At 40.9% G+C, this 19,924-nt stretch overlaps 1 long non-coding RNA gene across 1 annotated transcript in view; it reads left to right on the top strand.

Moving 5' to 3' along the window:
* The window catches only part of LOC110265831, a 21,721-nt gene continuing 2,679 nt past the window's right edge, over nucleotides 883-19,924 (top strand). Inside the window, exons 1-2 of the long non-coding RNA XR_002352226.1 lie at nucleotides 883-893; nucleotides 1,237-1,250. This is a non-coding gene — a long non-coding RNA (uncharacterized LOC110265831). The remainder of the gene's footprint in view (nucleotides 894-1,236; nucleotides 1,251-19,924) is intronic.

Below are 19,924 nucleotides of genomic sequence, written 5' to 3' on the forward strand. Positions count from 1 at the left end.
TAAGTCCATTACAAAAAAAAGATATAAATAATATTATTATTTTTTTTTTAATAAACTTAATATTTATACATCTCATATAATAAAAAAATATAAAAAAAGTCCATATTACCAAAGCGTGATTAACATCAAAGTAATTACTAATTATTGTGTAATTCAAACATGTATTTGACTGGACCTTCCAGGAGATCAACGCTGTAATTCTGCAGAAAATGTCTAAATCTATCAACACTTGTCGCACTCAGACCCCACACTCACTCGTCAGGTTTTGCCTTTGACGATAGGGATGATAGCCGAAACCCCCCACACTCACTCGTCAAAACGCGTCATGATATTGTCTGTTTTGGCACACAAGGCCTCACGATTTTGCCTTTGACGATAGAGATGATAGCCGAAGCCCCCCACACTCACTCGTCAAAACGCGTCATGTTAGGGAGAGATATCCACACCCTTATAAGGCATGCTTCGTTCCCCTCCCCAATCGATGTGGGACCTTACAATCCACCCCTCTAAGGGAGCCCAGCGCCCTCACTGGCACATCGATCCAGCCTCCGCCTCTGATACCATCTGTAACAGCCTAGACCACCCGCTTGCACGATATTGTCCGCTTTGGCACACAAGGCCTCACGGTTTTGCCTTTGACGATAAGGATGATAGCCGAAACCCCCCACACTCACTCGTCAAAATGCATCATGCTAGGGAGAGATATCCACACCCTTATAAGGCATGCTTCGTTTCCCTCCCGAATCGATGTGGGACCTTACAGATAGAATCTCTATATCTACACTGGAGAGCTTACCTTAACGGTGATATTATATGTAAGAGCATTTTTATAATTAAATCTAATTAAATTGGCACAAGTTTAATAAAAAATACACAAATGGGTCATTATTGTTGTTGTTGTTGCTGTTGTTGTTGTTGTTGTTGTTGTTGTTGTTGTTGTTGTTGTTGTTGTTGTTGTTGTTGTTGTTGTTGTTGTTGCGCTTCTTTAGCACATAAATTTTTGTTAAAGAGTACAAAAATTTATTAATATAACACAAATATTTGTAGAGCTTAAGTTGATAGGAGGAGGCAACATGAATGATTATATCTCTAACATTCTCCTCCAAATAAGAGTTTCTTTTTGGATTTGTTATATTTTTGCATAAGTCTTCTTTTCTTCTTTTATTTGTCTTATGTTATTTTTTCTCTTTTGAGATTCACCAATAATCAAACTCTAGACCTTTCGGACATATATAGAATCTTGATACCATGTCATGAAACTACTTTTCCCAAAAGTTTAAGTTTAGGTGTGACAATGGGTAGGATAGAGTAAGGTTTAGACTCAACCCTAACTCAACCTACGAGTTGATTTTTTCACTAACAGCCTGTTTTGAATACATCTGATTTGAAATCATAGATGAATTGAATTCTATTCCTTGCTTTGGAATAGAAAAAAAAATATGAAGTTGAATTCCGATGAGAATTCCAATTCTCATTTTACCTCATTTATAAATTAGACCTACTTTGGTCTGATTTCAAAATCAATTCTCACCTAAATCTCACTTAAACTATGCAATATCCAAAATACCCTTGTCCAAATTATAATATTCCACAATCTCTTCACTTTCTTAAACCGTATTTTTCTTAAACTAATGTTCCTTTTTTATGTTATACTTAGTATGATGAAATCTCTACTATTTAGACTTTTATGTTATGTTTAGCGTGATGGAAACTCAAAACTTCTATGAGGGTCATGTGAGGTTGATTTATTGATATGAATTATGAGTATTTTGTTTTAAATTAAACTTTGTTATGTTTATCGCTTATGGGGTTATCTCATTTTTAATTTTATTATTTTTTAACAAAAACATGATCATATTAAATGAGTGTCATAATCACACACAAATAAGATTATAGAAAAAAAATAAAAAAGTTATGAGATGTTGATTTTTTTAAAATAATTTAAATTTCTCATTTTTAAAAAAATTTCATCTATCATGATTTCATGGGTGAGATGGATCTAATTGGTGAGGTTGTGTTAGACCAATTTTACTTATAAGTAATTTATATAATTATATTATCTATTTTATTTGATAAATAAAATTATACTTAATATTTATTGAGGGGTAAAAATATCTTAGAGAAATAATGTAATTGATCAACAAGTCATTCCAAACAATGGAATTCAATTCTATCTCATTAAATGAGTTAGTTGTTCCAAACTATGGAATTGAATTCCATTTCTTTAGGAATTCATTTCTTGATGAAATTGAATTCTAATTCCATCATTTAAAGGTGTTCAAACATGCTGTAAAACTCAACTATATCTTACCCACATGTTTATAAAAAATACTTATAAAATACTTATAAAATTACTCGTAGATAAATTTTAGAAAAAAGAAAAAAAAGTATGATTTTTAATTTAATTTTTAAATAAACTTTATTTTTAATTTTAAAATAAATTTTAATTTTATTTTTTAATAATATTAATTTTTTACCGTATATAATTATTCAATTATTTTTTAATCATATATAAATAAATTACTCTTAATAAGACTTTTTTGTGTTATTCAATTATCTTTTTTAAAAAATAATTAATTATTAAAATAATTAAACTTTTCACAACAAAAATAATAAAAAAAATTATGAACAAAAAAATTAACTATCCTGATAATTTTTTGTATTTTTATTCATATTTTAATTATAAACATAAATATATATAATACCCTAACTATCAGAATGTCATGCTTCCGACTGTGTCACTCTGTTAATTCGAGTATTACGACGACTCTTATGATATTTAATACTAAAATATGAGCCTGTTTAAAACTTAAATCGTATTACCGCTCGAAAAACTTTTTAATAGATAACATACATTCATACAAAACTCAATACTTACAGAGGATACATATATATACATCTTATTAATTTTACAAGCATTACATAATCAGAATCCTATCCCTCTTATAAAAACTTGTAAAGATAAAGGCGATGGAAAAAGTACTAATACACCACAATATTGTTAAAACAGAAAAGGAAAATAAATAAGCTCTTTCGAACTTCGTCGCCCATAACCTGAAAAAGAAAGGACCTGTAGGGGAGTGAGAACATCGTCCTCGCAGGTTCTCACTATGGGGTTAGAGAATTACTATAATAGAATATGTGAAAAATAAAACTGTTTTTTAAAAATAGTGATTAATAACCGCCTTATGTATCTTTACAAAACCGAAGATTCATATTCAAACAAAATCCGAAATCCTTTTTAAACTAGAAAACTGTTAATTCTAAAAATAAAATCCAAAAGCCTTTTTAAAAGTTTTTCCTAAACAATATAAATGACCAAACTATTCCAAGCATAGGTTCATTAAGTCTATGCTGAACCAGTTTAGTTTTTTCATACTTTTCTAAACCAAAACACAAACCAAGCATGGCCTTCGGCTCATCTCATAACCAACCACGGCCCTAGGCCCAAACAATTTAAACAAAAGCCAATCCAACCAATTTTCACTCACAAACACAAGTAGGAATGTTCTACACTCAAGCAGTTACATCAAGTAGAGCAATTAGCAATTAAACATAATTATTCACATAGGCAAATCAAGTACAATATGCACACCCAAACAATGTCACATAGATGCAAATGATGAATGCTTGCCCTATGGCTGATGAGTCTCATCTGTCAGTTATTAAGTCAACCCGACAAGTCCGGCTGCTAAACCCTGGACTGTCTCCCAACGCGTATCCCCAATAGTCTATGCATAGCTTTTTCTCAGATCTGTTAGTTATCAAGCCAACCCGATAAGTTCGATTAGCTAAACCTTTGGACTGTCCCTCGATGCGCATCCCAAGAGTCTATGCATAGTTTTTTCTCAGATATATATATAATTGCTCAATGGGGGTCAACATTCTCGGGAATTTATAAGTGTCTGGTCACACTTACATCGTAGGGTCAACAGAGTATCGAGTCTCAACCTGAAATACGTGATGGCAAGGCACGGTACTTTACCCAGAGAAACTCGTATCTCAGATAAAAGAAGTGCAAAGGCCACATATTCATTTATTCATCATCATTTCCGCACTTCATTAACAATTCATATCAAATCAATCATCATTTAAGCTATAAGTCACTTTTTCTCAAATCTCTTTACTTTGAAACTGTTCATACCCTGGGTCGAGCTATCCGACCCGGGATGATTGGCGACAAAGCGACCGACCTCTTCAGGTCAGACTATCCGACCTCTTCTTCTAAAGAGCTCGGCCAATCGACAAGAAAGCCCAATAAAGGGCCCAAATAGAGGAACACGACCCAAATCCACAGGCAGTCCGAGCCTACGAAGATAAGGGCGGTTCCCTTGAAGATAAGCTGACCTCACCCAAAGATAAGATAAGATAAGATAAGATAACTAACTTATCTTATCTAAAAAGGTCACTCCGCACCATTATAAATACACTGGAGCACCCAGGTATAACTCATACTCTGATTCTACTAAAAACCTGTTTAATACCCATGCTAACTTAAGCATCGGAGTCTCTTGCAGGTACCCCCACCCTCCGGTGACCAAGGATCAGAGGCGCAGTTAGTCCAACAAGTCGGACACAACAGCTCCGGCCGCAACCAGCCAGCCGGACACGTCATCTCCGACCAGTACAGAAGATCTCATCCAAGATCGACTACAGTTTCAGGTAAACCTCGGAACATTGGCGCCGTTGCCGGGGAACCTGGAAGTCATCCCATCACCATGGCGGACGACCATGACAACGATCACAACTCAGATCTAGAGGACAGAACGCCGCACAAAAATACAGATGCCACACCAAAGGATACTCCAGAATCTAATGGAGACAAAAACTCATCACATCCGGGAGTAATAGAAGCACTTCAAGATCGCCTAAAGCAACTCGAAAAAGAAAGCCAGTACCAGCAAGAAGTTGGCAAGGATCTACAAAGAGAGGTAAGGCGACGTCGAGAATTAGAAGATAAACTCCTACAACTTGAAGCCGATCTCGAAGCAAAAGCTACCCGGACCACCTCTGAGGACAACTCTCGCAAGGATCAAGATCCATTCACTAGGGAAATCATGAAGACTAAAATCCCTAAAGACTTCAAACTTCCGGATATGACTTTGTATGATGGCACCACAGATCCCAACCATCATCTCAGCAACTTCAGAAGCAGAATGTACCTCACCGACGCTTCAAATGTCGTTCGCTGCAAAGCTTTTCCAACGACTCTCACAAAGACAGCAATTAGATGGTTCGACAACCTACCTCCGAAGTCCGTCTCAAACTTCGACGACCTGACCAAAAAGTTCCTGGCCAGATTCTCCATCCAAAAAGACAAAGCTAAGCATGCTCCCAGTCTACTGGGTATCAAGCAAGGAGATCGGAAAAGTCTTCGCAACTACATGGAAAGATTCAACAAAACATGCCTAGACATACAAAGCTTGCCAACAGAGGCTGCCGTCATGGGCCTCATCAACGGCCTATGAGAGGGACCTTTCAGCCAATCCATATCAAAGAAATACCCCACATCTCTAGACGAGGTGCAAGAGCGGGCAGAGAAGTACATCAACATGGAAGAAAATTCCCGACTTGGAGAAGCCTCGAAATTCGGTTTCACCTACCGAGATAAAGAATCTAAGAAGAAGGAAGATCGAACGGGAGAAAAAATCAAAAAGTATCATAATTACACCCCTCTTCGGGTGTCCCTTGTGGATATTTACAAAGAAGTCTGTAACACAGAAAAGATACCCCCAGCTCGACCACTCAAAGGCAAAAGAGGAGGAGAAAATCGGAATGAATACTGTGAATATCATCGGGTCCGAGGGCATTCCACCAACGAATGCTTCGACTTAAAAAACATCATAGAAAAATTAGTAAGAGAAGGAAAACTAAATCGGTATCTGGCCACCCGAGATGATGAGCAAAGAAAAAGACGAAGAGATGAAGATGTCGGACGAGCTGAGCGATCACCTCGTACGCCAGAAAGACATGTCCATATGATACATGGAGGATTCGCAGGAGGTGGAATCTCCAAATCATCCCGCAAAAGATACCTCAAAGAAGTATATCATGTCGAAGGAAAGGAGGAAGCACCCGACATCCCTGCGATCACGTTCACCAAAGAAGACGCATCCGGTATCATCTCAGGACACGACGATCCCATGGTCATCACCAATATACTAGCAAACGCCAATCTCCACCGCACATTAATAGACCAAGGGAGTTCTGCCGACATCTTATTCAAAACAGCCTTCGACAAACTCGGCTTAGAAGAAAAGGAGCTTAGAGCATACCCGAACAGCCTATTTGGACTGGGAGATACCCCAGTACAACCACTGGGATATGTGTCACTACATACAACCTTCGAAAAAGGGAACCAATCCAGAACACTCAAGATAGACTACATTGTGGTCGACGTGAGTTTGGCCTACAATGCCCTAATAGGTCGGACAACACTAAATCAACTCGGTGCAATAGTCTTGACTCCACATCTATGCATGAAATTCCCAACTACAGAGGGGATAGCCATAAAAAAGTGGTGCACGAAATTGTGATCCCTGGTAATGGCTCCAAAAACTTGGTGCTCTAATCTTAATTTATAATTTGTCACAACTTCGATACAACTAACCAGCAAGTGCACTGGGTCGTCCAAGTAATAAAACCTTACGTGAGTAAGGGTCGATCCCACGGAGATTGTTGGTATGAAGCAAGCTATAGTCATCTTGTAAATCTCAGTCAGGCGGATATCAAATGGTTATGGAGTTTTCGAATAATAATAATAAATAAACAGAAAATAAAGATAGAAATACTTATGTAATTCATTGGTGAGAATTTCAGATAAGCGTATAGAGATTCTTTCGTTCCTCTGAACCTCTGCTTTCCTGCTGTCTTCATCCAACCAGTCCTACTCCTTTCCATGGCAAGCTTTATATAGGGCATCACCGTTGTCAATGGCTACATCCCATCCTCTCTATGAAAAAGGTCCAAATGCTCTGTCACGGCACGACTAATCATCTGGAGGTTCTCGATCATACTAGAATAGGATTCACCCTCCTTTTACGTCTGTCACTACGCCCAGCACTCACGAGTTTGAAGTTCGTCACAACCATCCCTTCCTAGATCCTACTCGGAATACCACAGACAAGGTTTAGACTTTCCAGATCTCAGGAATGGCCATCCATGGGTTCTAACTTATACCACAAAGATTCTAATATCTCGGACTCAGTCCTCTGTATTAGATATCTAAGAAATACTCATTCTAGCTTGTTTGCATGTAGAACGGAAGTGTTTGTCAGGCACGCGTTCATAAGTGAGAATGATGATGAGCATCACATAATCATCACATTCATCATGTTTCTTGGGTGCGAATGGATATCTTAGAAGCGGAATAAGTTGAATTGAATAGAAAACAGTAGTACTTTGCATTAAATCATGAGGAACAGCAGAGCTCTACACCTTAATCTATGGAGTGCAGAAACTCTACCGTTGAAAATACATAAGTGATAATGGAGTTCATTGGTCTCAGCCCCAGAGGGGAACCGGAGTAACCAAGACCTGATCAAAGGATCAAAAGATAATCCAAAGGTGTAAATATAATAGTAAAAAGTCCTATTTATACTAAACTAGCTACTAGGGTTTACAGAAGTAAGTAATTGATGCATAAATCCACTTCTGGGACCCACTTGGTCTGTGCTTGGGCTGAGCTTAAAGTTTACACTTGCAGAGGCTTTTTTTGGAGTTGAACACCAAGTTGTAACGTGTTTTTGGCGTTCAACTCTGGTTCGTGACGTGTTTCTGGCGTTTAACTCCAGACTACAGCGTAGAACTGGCGTTCAACGCCTTTTTGCGTCGTCTAAACTCGGGCAAAGTATGGACTATTATATATTGCTGGAAAGCCCTGGATGTCTACTTTCCAACGCCGTTGAGAGCGCGCCATTGAAGTTCTGTAGCTCCAGAAAATTCACTTTGAGTGCAGGGAGGTCAGAATCCAACAGCATCAGCAGTCCTTCTTCAACCTCTGAATCTGATTTTTGCTCAAGTCCCTCAATTTCAGCCAGAAAATACCTGAAATCACAGAAAAATACACAAACTCATAGTAAAGTCCAAAAATGTGAATTTAACATAAAAACTAATAAAAACATCCCTAAAAGTAACTAGATCCTACTAAAAACATACTAAAAACAATGCCAAAAAGCGTATAAATTATCCGCTCATCAAAAAGTAGATCAAAAGATGGCACGCCGCTGTTATAACGAAAGTCTAAACCTCAGAGGCAGAGGATAAGAGTTCCATACAATTAAGCTTGGTGGAGTCCAGAGACGAGAAGAACTGCGTCCACAGCCCGAAGGTGAAATAGAGAAAGTTCAGATCGGAGACACCTCGGACAAAACGACTAATATTGGCACGATCCTGAAAGGAGATGCAAAGGAATTACTAGTACAGTTCTTGCGAGATAATGTCGATCTCTTTGCATGGAAAGATGCAAACATGCCAGGCATAGACCCCAAGCTAATGTGTCACAAGTTGGCGGTCTATCCAGGATCTCGGCCGGTACAGCAGAGATGAAGAAAACTTGGGCCAGAGCGATCCCAAGCTGTGGAAGAACAGGTATAAGCACTACTGGAGGCAGGATTCATAAGAGAAGTCAAGTACCCACTATGGCTAGCTAACGTCGTCTTGGTGAAAAAATCAAATGGGAAGTGGCGAATGTGCACCGACTACACCGACCTCAACAAAGCCTGCCCAAAAGATCCTTACCCACTCCCAAGTATCGACGCTCTGGTAGATGCTTCCTCCGGATATAGATACCTCTCGTTTATGGATGCATATTACGGATACAACCAAATCCCCATGTATCTACCAAATTAAGAAAAGATCTCATTTTTGACGCCAAAAGCAAATTACTGCTACATTGTGATGCATTTCGGTCTCAAGAATGCGGGAGCTACTTATCAAAGGCTAATGAATAAGGTCTTCTCAGATCACATCGGAAAAATCATGAAAATCTATGTGGACGACATGTTGATAAAGACACAAAGCGAAGAGGCATTATTGTCCGACCTGGCTCAAGTGTTCGACACTATAAGGAAGCACGACATGCAACTCAATCCCGCAAAATGCACCTTTACAGTAGAAGCGGGCAAATTCTTAGGTTTCATGCTCACACAAAGAGGAATTGAAGCGAATCCAGACAAATGCCAGGCCATACTCAACATAAAGAGCCTAACTTGTGTCAGAGAGATACAACAACTCAACGGGAGATTGGCAGCCTTATCCAGATTCTTAGCGGGATCAGTGATAAGATCTCTCCCCTTCCACGCCACTTTAAGGAAAGGAAAAAATTTCGAATGGACAAAGGAATGCGAGCAAGCCTTCCAGGATTTCAAAAACTTCCTAGAACAACCACCTATTCTAACTCGACCACGAAAGGAAGAACCACTCATACTGTACCTTGCGGTAGAAAGTCGGGCAGTAGCCACAGCACTGGTTTGGGAGGACGACAAAGGGCAACAACCTATATACTTCATTAGTAAAGCGCTGCAGGGATCCGAGCTAAACTACCAAAAAATAGAAAAGTTTGCCTATACTCTCATACTGACATCTCGACGACTTCGCCCGTACTTCCAGGCTCACACCATTAAGGTTCGAACCGACCAACCCATAAAAGGGATATTGCAGAAAACAGATTTAGCAGGCAGAATTTTACAATGGGCAGTCGAATTATCCGAGTTCGACCTCCAATATGAAGCTCGGACAGCCATCAAATCACAGTACTTAGTCGACTTCATTGCAGAATTCACAGATACCCTGGAAACCCCACAGAATGGAATCTCTATGTGGACGGTTCCTCAAATAAGACTGGAAGCGGCGCATGTGTGATAATAGAAAGCAACCAAGAAACCCAAGTTGAGCTTTCCCTCAAATTTAGGTTCCCCGCCTCGAACAACCAAGCGGAATATGAAGCGTTACTAGCTGGTTTGAAGCTGGCTAAGGAGGTCGGAGCTCAAAAACTCAACATCTTCAGCGATTCACAAGTAGTCACCTCGCAAATAACAGGGAGCTACCAAGCCAAAGATCCCACCATGAAAAAGTATTTGGATAAAACCAAGGAACAGCTCGGACAACTCGGGGAATATAAGATCTGCCACATACCCCGCGAACAAAATGCCCTAGCTGATGCACTCTCGAAACTAGCCAGCACCAAACCAGGGGGTAACAATAGAAGCCTCATCCAGGAAATGCTACAGAACCCGTCAATCTGGGAAGAGGAAAAAGTCCTAGCCATAACAAGTCAGGATCAAGGATGGATGACCCCCATAATTAACTACCTCAAAGCATAAACACTCCCCACAGATGAAAAGGAGGCAAAGAGGTTAAAACGGGAGGCTCAGTACTACACTATCATAAACAACACCCTATACAAGAGAGGGATCTCGCTACCGTTGTTAAAATGTGTGCCGACCTCCAACACAAGGGAAGTCTTAGAGGAAGTACACAGTGGCATTTGTGGCAATCATCTCGGGGCACAAGCTCTCACCAAAAAGGTACTTCGGGCGGGATTCTACTGGCCAACTTTACAAAAAGAAGCTACAGAGTTTGTAAGGACATGCCCACCATGCCAGAAACATGCCAACTTTCACATCGCCCCGCCAGAAGAGCTCATCAGCGTAACCTCACCTTGGCCATTTACAAAATGGGGACTTGATCTTCTCAGACCCTTTCCCTAGGGATCAGGACAAGTCAAATTCCTCATAGTCGGAGTAGACTATTTTACAAAGTGGATTGAGGCAGAGCCCCTAGCCAATGCCACTGCTCAAAGAAGCCGAAAATTCCTATATAGGAACATTGTCACGAGGTTCGGGGTTCCACACTCCATCACCACGGACAATGGCACTCAATTCACAGATGCAGGTTTCAGGAAATTAGCAGCCGACTTGAACATAAAACACTAGTTCACCTCCGTCGAACATCCTCAAGCCAATGGACAGGCTGAAGCTGCCAACAAAGTCATATTGGCTGGGCTGAAATGGAGACTACAAGAAGCAAAGGGATCTTGGGCCGAAGAACTCCCACAAGTCCTATGGGCATATCGAACAACGCCACATTCTACCACAAACGAATCACCATTTCAGTTAGTGTACGGAGTGGAGGCAATGATCCCAGTAGAGGTCGAGGAAGGGTCCCCTAGAGTGGTCCACTACAATGAACAAGCCAACTCTAAACGTCAAAGAGAAGAGCTCGACATACTTCCAAAAATCCAAGAAAGAGCTCGGATCAGAGAAGAAGCGCTAAAGCGCCGAATGGCTTCGAGATATAATCAAAGGGTAGTGCCAAGGAGTTTCACTGAGAATGATCTCATTCTAATCCGAAATGATATTGGAACAACTCGACCTGGAGAAGGAAAGCTGGCAGCAAACTGGGAAGGACCTTACCGAGTTACAGAAGTACTTGGAAAGGGCTACTACAGACTGTCCGAACTCGATGGATGAGAGCTCCCCAGATCATGGCACGCTTGCAACCTAAGAAGGTATTATAGCTAGAGAAGGTAACAGACCTCGGATGCACTCTTTTTCCTGAAAAGGTTTTTTAATGAGGCACCAAGTTGAAATCCAGAAATTATCCAACTTAAAGGGATGAAAAACTCCCGCATATTTGCACTTGCCTTTGAATAAAATATATTTTTAGATATTCTACAAATTCTTAAGACGCATTAATTTGAAGCATTCATCGTCCGATTATAAAGCAACAGATCGGCAAAAGTGAAAAATAAATTCACTGCACGATCACGATGAAAGACCAATAAAGATGAAAACGCGATTCATCTAAAGGTCGACCGAAGAAAGACAGAAACCACCTTCTACAAATCAGCAAAGATGAACACATAATAATGCAAGAAGTTATCGAAAGTGATTTGAAAAAAGAACCTGACGAGGTCTTATGGATTGCTAAATAATAACTTAAAGACTGGCCGACATAGAGAAGTCGGACCAAGTCAAACCAAGTTATCAGCAAATTCCTGGAAAGAGGTCTGGCCAACCCTATAAAAGAGGAATTGCTATAACTTAGAAGAGATCGACCTAACGAAGTCGGTCTCCTACAAAAATAAGTTATATAAGTAATCTCTGAAAGAGACCTGACAAAGGTCCAAGAAAGAGGATTACAAAAATAACTTAGAAGAGATCGACCTAACGAAGTTGGTCTCCTACAAATAAGTTATAAAAGTAATCCCTAAAAGAGACCTGACAAAGGTCCAAGAAAGAGGATTACAAAAATAACTTAGAAGAGATCGACCTAACGAAGTCGGTCTCCTACAAACAAGTTATAAAAGTAATCCCTGAAAGAGACCTGACAAAGATCCAAGAAAGAGGATTACAAGAATAAATTAGAAGAGATCGACCTAACGAAGTCGGTCTCTTACAAAATAAGTTATATAAGTAATCCCTGAAAGAGACCTGACAAAGGTCCAAGAAAGAGGATTACAAAATAACTTAGAAGAGATCGACCTAACGAAGTCGGTCTCCTACAAAAATAAGTTATAAAAGTAATCCCTGAAAGAGACCTGACAAAGGTCCAAGAAAGAGGATTACAAAAATAGCTTAGAAGAAATTGACCTAACGAAGTCGGTCTCCTACAAACAAGTTATACAAGTAATCCCTGAAAGAGACCTGATAAAGGTCCAAGAAAGAGGATTACAAAAATAACTTAGAAGAGGACGGCATAAAGAGGTCAACCTCCCACAAACAAGTTATAAAAGTAGTTCCGAAAAGAGACCTAGCAAAGGTCCAAAACAGAGGACTGCAAAAGTAACTGGAAAGAGGACCAACGTAAAGAAATCGGTTATGGATCGCTAGAAATACAAGCAAGAGCAAGAAAACCAAGAAAAAAGTTGGAACCGCCCATCCACGACCTCAAAGGATCCAACCCACAAGCAACAAGTGCAAAGCAATCCAAAGAGGCCGAAGGCTCCGACATTTTCAAAAAGTGCTAAGACAAGCGCAAACAAGCAGGATATAAAAAACAATATTATAGAGCTTCAGGGTCAGGCCCAAAAGCTTGAAAGCTACTTGTTGTTTTTCAAAGTAAAGTTGCCAAAACAGCAACCAAAAGGAATATCAACAGTCAGCAAAATATTCAAATTACAAATAAGGAGTTTAAAAGCCCACAAGCCGGGCCGACTACACAAATATCCAAAGAGAAATCAGCAAAGATCGGGAGCCTTCCCGGCAGCATCAGTACAGGGAGAAGGAGGCCGAGTCTGAATAGGCACAGCATCCACGGTTCCATCATCCCGGTTTAGAATCTGGCAATCCGGGTCAGACACAACTGGAGGAACTGAAAAGGCTGACACTTTGGCAGAAGACACAGGGGGAGGTTCAACATCATCATCATCCTGGTCATCAGGGACAATCTTACCATCCCTCACAACATTATCCAGGCTGAAAAGAGTAAGGTCGGCCTCGGGAGCAATAATCCGAACCTGTTCCCTCAAGCTCTCATAGGCAGCAGTTACGCTGCCAACAAGATGACCCTGGAGCTTGGAGTAATCAGCTCGCGCATTCTCCAACTCCTCCCTCAGGCGCACCACCTCCCGATAAGATGTCACATAACTGTCCTTATGCCTCAATGCCGTGTCCTCGGCCAACCGCACAGAAGCCGCCAGAGCAAGGGAACTCGTCTTTTCGTTCTCCAGATCCTTCTCCAACTTGGCTACCTTTACCTCAAGCTCTTCCTTCAGGCCCTTCATTCGGTCGAACTCCTGTTTAGCCTCCTCCATAAACTCCTTGGTGGCATGGAGAGGAAGATTCTGAGTAGTTCAGTACAGGGCAGCCCCCATATACGCCATTTTAACACTGTTTCGGGTCATAAAATCTAGATGGCGAAGGATTGACACATCATCCATGGGGAGGGTACCGTAGGGACCGATTTGCTGATCTACGAATTCGATTGCATTAAAATCAGGGGCGTGGCGTCAAGGTTAAAGGCCTCAATTGTTTTCTGTTTCTTGTGGGGAGGAGCACCAGAAGCAATGACAGAAGTCTGTGGAGGATCAGTCAGATGAACTCGAGGAGTGGGGATCACCTTCCTTGGCCCAGGAGAACTTGGCACGGGCGGCTTCACAGGAACTTGAGAAGATCCCTCTCCAGCCGCCTTGGCCGAGATGTTTTGAGCAGCAGCAGCCTTCTTCGCCTTCTTGTAGGCCTTCATGGAATCATTGTTTTTCGACATCTCTGAAAATACAGAATCAACCATAAATGACGAGTTACAACATAGGAGAAGAAAAGCTCAGAAACAAGTATAAAAACAAGTCAGACAGTACCCAAAGCAGTTCGAACCAAAGATGGATCACTCAAGAATCTTTTTGTATCCAGATGGGGTGGTTCCCCCCACAAATCTTCAAGAACAACTACAAAAGCCCGCTCAACCTCATTAAGCATCTCCCATGTATAGCGTGGAACTCTCACATTCTTTTGCCACTCTAGAGGAAAAGCAGGCTCGTCATTCTCATCAAGAAAAAAGGGGCGGACCCCCTCAACAGCACGGACTCGGAAGAAATAATTCTTAAAATCTTTTAAGGACTCATCATACATGGCAAAAACTTTATGCCCCTGGGCCGATCTGAAAGAAACCCAGGAAGCTTTCTTTTTGGAAGAACCTCCGGGCTTGGCCGAGACAAAAAGATAGAGGAAAAGAGTTTCAGAAGGTGTTACACCTAACTCTTGGCAAAGCAGTTGAAATATTTTGATAAAATCCCAAGAATTCGGATGAAGCTGGGATGGAGCAATATTACATGACCACAACAAGTCGGTCTCGAAAGCAGTAAAAGGAAAAATAACGTCCAACTGGCTGAAGAAATATTCATAGGCGTAGAAGAAGGGACGCTCCCCCTCGACGAAAGTAGGAAAACAAGCCCTCTCATCAGAGTCAGGAGCTACGAGCTCATAATCCCTCTTCCGAGCACTGTTACCACAGATCCTATGACGTTTCCTCAGCTCTACACAAAATTTAGCATCCACGACAGAGACACACATTAAGACAAGGGAGTCCAGCCAATCGGACATCCCCTCGGGAACTTTAGAAGACACCTCTACAACGTTATTGTGAGAAGACATGAGGCCAACTAATCCTATAATAAGAAAAGAAGATTGGATTACTAAAAAATATCTCGGACGAGGGGCAAAACAACTCGACAGACGAACAAACAAGAAAAGGAAAACCCCAAGACTTAAACCAAAGTCTCGGGGCATCCTTTGGAGGCAGTAACAAAGCAAGGTTTCAGGAAAAAGCTACAGCTTACGTCCCGACATTTCTCAAACAAGAAAAGAAGATCTCAAATAGCAAACATTTCAAAGAGGAAAAATACAAAGTCATCAAAACCACTATCTTCCTACAGTCTATCAGCAAGGAGCATTGTCAACATAAAAAATGCCAAGCAGAAAATCATCAAAGACACAACCTTTTTTAGAATCAAGCAAAAACCATCATCGAAGGCGCAAGCAGAAACGGTGATAACATGCAAAGGCCCTAAAAGCATCAAGCAACACTAAAAGCGAAAAAAGCTCGTGCAAAAGACAAAGAAACTTCAGAACACACAGCGATCAGGCACAGCAAAAGGCAGAAAGATCCAAACTTTCTCCAAGCAAAATCAAAATTTTCTCAAAACAGACACAAAAAGTAACGTAGAAAGAGGAAGGAAGAAGAACCAAACCTGGAAAAATGGGAGAAGGCCGCAAAGGAAAGCAGAAAAGCGGAAGCGACAGGCGAAAGAATCACCCCTCTTCCACAAAAAGCAGTAGCAAAGCAGGCGTCACGGGAAGGAACTACGAACTCTAAGCAAGAAACAGAAAGCGAGAGAGTAAAGGGAGAAGTTACGAAGAAGAGCGAAGAAGAGAAACCGTTTTTCTGAGGAAGTGTTCCGAGGGTTACCTGAAACTGTAGGTCGATCTCGGATGAGATCTTCTGTACTGGTCGGAGATGACGTGTCCGGCTGCCTGGTTGTGGTAGGAGCTGTTGTGTCCGACTTGTTGGACTAACTGCGTCTCTGATCCCTGGTCACCGGAGGGTGGGGGGTACCTGCAAGAGACTCCGATGCTTAAGTTAGCATGGGTATTAAACATGTTTTTAGTAGAATCAGAGTATGAGTTATACCTGGGTGCTCCAGTGTATTTATAATGGTTATAGAGTGACCTTTTTAGATAAGATAAGTTAGTTATCTTATCTTATCTTATCTTATCTTTGGGTGAGATCAGCTTATCTTCAAGGGAACCACCCTTATCTCTGTAAGCTCGGACTGCCTGTGGATTTGGGTCATGTTCCTCTATTTGGGCCCTTTATTGGGCTTTCTTGTCGATTTGGCCGACCTCTTTTGTAAAGAGGTCGGATAGTCTGACCTGAAGTGGTCAGTCGCTTTGTCGCCAATCATCCCGGGTCGGATAGCTCGACCCAGGGTATGAACAGGAAGCAAAATTCAAAATAAGGCCAGGAGAAATGGGGCAATTAATACCAATTAATGAAGGTATTAAACCATCGCATGTTCCCTAGAACAAGGTGTTGGTATAAAAGCGCGTGCTTTTAGAGGAAAACGTTGTACGTTCAAAAGATTCTACAAAAGGAAGAAATCGACAAAATGCTTGAACTCGGTTTCACTAAAGAAAGACCGAAGTCAAAGGACTCGACCTCAAAAAAAGAAGACCGAGCTCAAGCAAGGGCACTGTTCATACCCTGGGTCGAGCTATCCGACCCGGGATGATTGGCGACAAAGCGACCGACCTCTTCAGGTCAGACTATCCGACCTCTTCTTCTAAAGAGCTCGGCCAATCGACAGGAAAGCCCAATAAAGGGTCCAAATAGAGGAACACGACCCAAATCCACAGGCACTCCGAGCCTATAGAGATAAGGGCGGTTCCCTTGAAGATAAGCTGACCTCACCCAAAGATAAGATAAGATAAGATAAGATAACTAACTTATCTTATCTAAAAAGGTCACTCTACACCATTATAAATACACTGGAGCACCCAGATATAACTCATACTCTGATTCTACTAAAAACCTGTTTAATACCCATGCTAACTTAAGCATCGGAGTCTCTTGCAGGTACCCCCCACCTTCCGGTGACCAAGGATCAGAGGCGCAGTCAGTCCAACAAGTCGAACACAACAGCTCCGGCCGCAACCAGCCAGCCGGACACGTCATCTCCGACCAGTACAGAAGATCTCATCCGAGATCGACCTACAGTTTCAGGTAACCCTCGGAACAGAAACCAAAATCAATCCATCTCAGTCTTAACTCTAAAATCCTCATGTCTCAAATTATTCCAAGTTCATAATCCACTTTTTTCTTAAAAATCATATCAAATGGGAATTCTCTTTGAAAAGACTCAAATCCTTTACTTTTAAAATCATTCATTTAACTATTTTAAATCAAAGTTATTAATTAACAACCTTGGAAAAGATTCAAGACTCAAAATCATAATTACTTAATTTGAAGTCAATTGAAATAGAGACTTAAAACAAAAACCAAAGCATGTAAAATAATAGTGACAATGAAACCAATTTTAAAACCAAAATTATTGAAATCAATTAAAATGGAGATTTAAAACCAAAACCAAAGCATGTTTAAAACACTAAGTTCCAAACCAATTTCATTTCATTCTTAAATTGGTATCCTTTCCAAAGGCCCGGAATTGTTTAATCTTGCTAAATCAAAATTTAAAGAATAATTTAAAAGCAAAATGAACTTAATTAATCAAAGTTTAATTTCTTTTAAAATCCCCTAAAACTTCTTCAAAAGTACTCCTTTAATCAAAGTTCAAAAATGTAGGTCCTTTCATATTTACATCAATCCTAAAACATAAACTTTGCTTAAACAGATTAAACTCGAGCTTCCAATTTCTTAATAAATCAAGAACCAAATAATAGAACCTCTCAAATCCTAATCCTTTTCTAAATCACATTTGAAAACTAATCTCAAAGCTTATAAAAATTCGACAACATCTCCCCTAAAACTTGGACTTCGCCACCCTTTTCGCGTTCCAACCAAACCATTCCTCAACCTCGTCCATAGGTTCAAAACAAAATCAGTTTAAAATCAAACTAATTCCGAAAATTCATATCATTCTCATATTTTAAGAAAACAGATTCAAACTCAAGTCATTTTCAGCGGATTAAATTCATTTTCAAAACTTTAAGGAAACAACTTCGAGAACCGTCTATTTAGCAAAACCAACAATAATCCAGTCAAACAAACATTCAGATCCAACCAAGACAACTAACAATACAGAAGACTTGGGGTTAAGTACTGAAATCGTCCCTAAGGTCTGGGGTGAAAATCAAAATCGTCCCCGACCTTTTTTTGTTATTAAAATCATCCTCAACGTTACAAAACGTTATAAAATCGTCCTTTTCTATTTTTTTGGACCAAATTACCTTTAACTATTAATAAAATAATATTAAAACTGCTCTGCTTGAACTTCTGCTTCTGAAATTGTAACTTGATGATTATTGAACTTTTGGATCTGAAAAGTGAAATTGTAGTTGATGATTATTGAATTATTATTTATTGAAATTGATGTGATTATTGAAATTATTATGCTTTTTTTTTTCTTATGGTTTTTTTGTTGATTTATTTTGTTTTGTGAATGTTGCTGTTAATTTGTTTTGTTATGAGTAATGAATGGCTATGGTGGCAGTGGTGATGGTGGTGAGGAAAGGGAGAGGAAGGAGGTGGAAGGAGATTGGGTGAGTGAGGGAGTGGGGTGAGGGAGTGAGGGGTCTAAGACTTGCACAATCACTAAAGATACATTTCTCACATCAGTATCCATATATAACAATTCCAATTTATAAAGTACAGTTTTTTGAAAAAGGTCCCTACCTCGATAAACGAACCCATAACATAAATGCGACAACGAATTCCTTTCCTTTCGACCCGAATCCAACGGCAGCTTCAATTCACAGCTCCGCACATTTCATAATAGCATAAACAGCTCTAAATCACAACATGCAACCTCGGTTACTAAATCCTAAGAATATTAACGTCGCGAAAACCTTAAAGTACATAAAGGAATACTAATGGCGAGGATTCCAAGATAGAGACACTTAATGGAATAAAAGAACAACGTAGTAGCCACTCCGAACTTATCTGGCAGCAACTCCGACAGTGGCCAGAAGCTCCGGTGGTTCAGCAACAACCTCAATTTCGACATGCAAACCCATAAAATTAATCCTATAAGATCCATACATCAAAATCCTTAACCACAGATAACCCAATTACAATAAGAGCTTCAGAGGGCGAGCAACTTACTGTGAAAAGGAGAACGACAGAAGTGGAGCAGCAGCTCCGACGGCAACCTCCAGTAGCGGCGACGGAGACAGCTTCACGAACGGCGACGCAGTTCGGCGACGGGTCGGGTTGGGCGGAACGGCGACGACAGGTCGGGTTGGGCGGAACGGCGGCGACGGGTCAAGCGCGCATCCCCTCACTCGCGGCTGAGCTCCCGCGCGGTTCTGCCTCCTCTCTCGCGCGTCCTTCTCTCTTGACGGAACAGCGGCGGCGATGGCATGGAGCACGGCGCAGTGGTGGTTACAGAATCGGCCTCTCCTCTCGCGCGTCTCTCCTTTGCGATGGCGCAGCTAGCAGCGGCAAGGACAACGAACGGCGGAGACGGGGTTGACGGGCTCGGCGACGATGACCAGGAGTGGCAACTCCCTGGATGACGGCGGTGGCGCGAGCAACAGGACGTCATGGCGGCGGCGAGCTCCTCCTCCCCACGCTCTCTCTCCCTCTCGGATCTCCCCCCTTCTCTCTTCCCCTTCTCCCTCTTTCTTGTTCCAGCTTCCCTTTCTTTTGTTTCTTTCTTTGTTTGTTTCATTTCTTTCTTGTCCGTGAGTGTGTGCCTAGAGGAAGAGGGTGGGTGAGTGTAGTTTAGTTAGGGTTAGGGTTTGGGGTA

This window comes from Arachis ipaensis, chromosome B08, assembly GCF_000816755.2.
Source record: "Arachis ipaensis cultivar K30076 chromosome B08, Araip1.1, whole genome shotgun sequence".
NCBI classification, from domain to species: domain Eukaryota; kingdom Viridiplantae; phylum Streptophyta; class Magnoliopsida; order Fabales; family Fabaceae; genus Arachis; species Arachis ipaensis.